The sequence below is a fragment of the Mesocricetus auratus genome, unplaced genomic scaffold (assembly GCF_017639785.1).
Source record: "Mesocricetus auratus isolate SY011 unplaced genomic scaffold, BCM_Maur_2.0 Super-Scaffold_6730, whole genome shotgun sequence".
NCBI classification, from domain to species: domain Eukaryota; kingdom Metazoa; phylum Chordata; class Mammalia; order Rodentia; family Cricetidae; genus Mesocricetus; species Mesocricetus auratus.
Genome location: NW_024429184.1, coordinates 15457574 through 15460371, shown reverse-complemented (window position 1 = coordinate 15460371; position 2798 = coordinate 15457574). Strand labels below are relative to the sequence as shown.

At 48.1% G+C, this 2798-nt stretch overlaps 1 pseudogene; it reads left to right on the top strand.

Moving 5' to 3' along the window:
• Positions 1-694: 694 nt before the first annotated feature.
• Positions 695-2158, top strand: LOC101833346 (annotated as a pseudogene).
• The last annotated feature ends 640 nt before the right edge of the window (positions 2159-2798 follow it).

Here is a 2798-nt window from a genome sequence, read left to right as displayed (position 1 = left end):
TATCTCGGGTTAGTGAACTCATTATCTCCCACCTTCCTTCCCGTTGTCTGCAAGATGCAGAGCTCTCCACTCCCTCTCCAGCACCGTGCCTGCCTGCACGCTGCCATGTCCCACTGTGATAATAATGGCCCGACCCCCTGAAACTGTAAGCCGCCGCCTCCATTAAGCGTTTTCCGTTTGAAGAGTTGCACTCGTCCTGGTGTCTCTTCACAGCAATAGAAACCCTCACTAAGATAGGGAGGAGATTAGATGTGGCCCACAAGGACTTTAGTAGTTTTGTGAAAAGAGAAAAGACCCAAGGTGGCACACTCGATGAGCTACCCCGTGTCATGTTATGATGGAAAGAGGGGCCCTCACCAGAGCCTGGCACAGGCCAGGGCCGTGCCTTCAGCTCTGTGAGCTAAGTAAACCCCAACCTTTATCAGCTACCCAGTTTCTGCTGTTTGCTATAGCAGTGGAAATACAAAGACATATCCCTTCTGACAAATGCTACTGGTCACACAGACCAACCCTGGAATTGCTCAGGATGTGGACACCGAAGACTGGAATCACAGGGGGAGGGGCATCTTGGAGGCTGGCTGCCATAGTAACACATCTCAAGGCACCCTGTCAAAGCACCCTGGGAGCACTGGAGAACAGCATGACATCCACAGGGGTAGGAGGGTACCATCTGTCGTCAAAGTGGCAGCCAGACATGAAGAAAAAGCAGACAGATAAACCCCAGGGACAATTGCCTCCAGGAACAGACTTGCTCCACAGCTTGCAATCGCTGTCAGGAATCAGATACTCTGTGAAGATCCTGTTGGAACAAGCAATGGCGGCAGGAGGACGGTTCCAGATGGAGAGCCTGGCAGCCAGTGTGCCAAAGGTGACCAGAGCATCTCTGGAGAAGTCAGAAAGAGGCCTTTCTCTTGGCCTCCCTCCCTCTTTTCCTTTTTCCCTCTTAAACAACATTACCCTGGTCTTCCTCTCGGTCCCATATTGAACTCCAGTTGGAAGAGGCGAGTCCGGTCTCAAATTGGAGGGCCATGATCTAAAGGAACCAGAACAGTTGAGGAAGCTGTTTATTGGTGGTCTGAGCTTTGAAACCACAGATGATAGTGTAAGAGTACATTTTGAGAAATGGGGCACACTACAGACTGTGTGGCAATGAGACGCCCCCAAACAAACCGTTCCAGGGGCTTTGGTTTTGTGACCTACACTTGTGTTGAAGAGGTGAACGCTGCAATGTGTGCTTGGCCACACAGGGTTCATGGGCGTGTGGTGGAACCAAAGAGAGCCTTTCTAGAGAGGATTCTGTAAAGCCTGGGGCCCATTTAACAGTGAAGAAAGTTTTTGTTGGTGGTGTTAAAGAAGATACAGAAGAATATAATCTGAGAGACTACTTTGGAAAGTATGGCAAGATTGAAACCATAGAAGTCATGGAAGACAGGCAGAGTGGAAAAAAGAGAGGATTTGCCTTTGTAACTTTTGATGATCATGACACCGTTGATGAAATTGTTGTTCAGAAATACCACACTATTAATGGGCATAATTGTGAGGTGAAGAAGGCTCTTTCTAAACAAGAGATGCAGTCTGCTGGGTCGCAGAGAGGTCGTGGAGGTGGATCTGGCAACTTTATGGGTCGTGGAGGAAACGTTGGAGGTGGTGGAGGTAATTTTGGTCGTGGTGGAAACTTTGATGGGAGAGGAGGCTATGGTGGTGCCGGTGGTGGCAGCAGAGGCAGTTACGGAGGCGGCGATGGTGGATAGAATGGATTTGGAGGTGATGGTGGCAACTATGGTGGTGTCCTGGTTACAGGGTAGAGGAGGCTATGGTGGTGGTGGACAGGATATGGAAACCAGGGTGGTGGTGGTAAAGGATACGATGGTTACAGTGAAGGAGGAGATTTTGGTGGAGGTAACTATGGTGGTGGTGGGAACTATAATGACTTTGAAAATTATGGTGGACAGCAGAAATCAATAATGGACCCATGGAAGGGGGCCCCGGTTTTGGTGGGAGCAGCTCAGGCAGTCCCTGTGGTGGTGACTATGGATCTGGTGGTGGATATGGTAACAGAAGGTTTTTTTTTAATACAGCAGAAAAGAGCTGCAGTTCTCACCAGGAGAGCGAGGAGTTGTCAGGAAAGCTGCAGGTTACTTTGAGACAGTTGTCCTAAATGCATTAGAGTAACTGTAAAAATCTGCCACAGAAGGAACAATGATCCATAGTCAGAAAAGTTACTGCCGCTTAAACAGGAAACCCTTCTTGTTCAGGAGTGTCATAGGCACTGTTTGCAAAAGGTGCGGCTATTGATTAATGCACTGTAGTGTCAATTAGATTACATTCCTGAGGTCTTTTACCTGTTGTAGCTTTGTCTTTTTCTTTTCATTTTATCAGGTATATTGCCCTGTAAATTGTGGTAGTGGTACCAGGAAAAAAAAATTATCCTGAAGTAAATCCAGCTGCCACATTCTCCACAATACACAACTGTTTTATAAGAAGAAAGAAAGAAGGAAAGAAAGAAAGGAAGGAGGGAAGGAAGAAAGAAAGAAAGGAAGGAAGGAAGGAAGGAGGGAAGGAGGGAAGGAAGGAAGAAAAAAGAAAGAAAGGAAGCAGCAGCTACCAATAGGATTTCTTCCCAGGTGGTTTTAATACAAGCCAGAGGGAAATGAAGCATCATGGGATTGCACTGGTTCAGCGAAGCAGGTGGGTGAACTGCCGAGAGCATGGGGGTTGGGTTTGGGGAAGAGCTTGAGTGCAGGTCTTGACATGCTGAGCTGGGCGGCATTCACTCCAGTCAGAGGCTGCAGGGACTG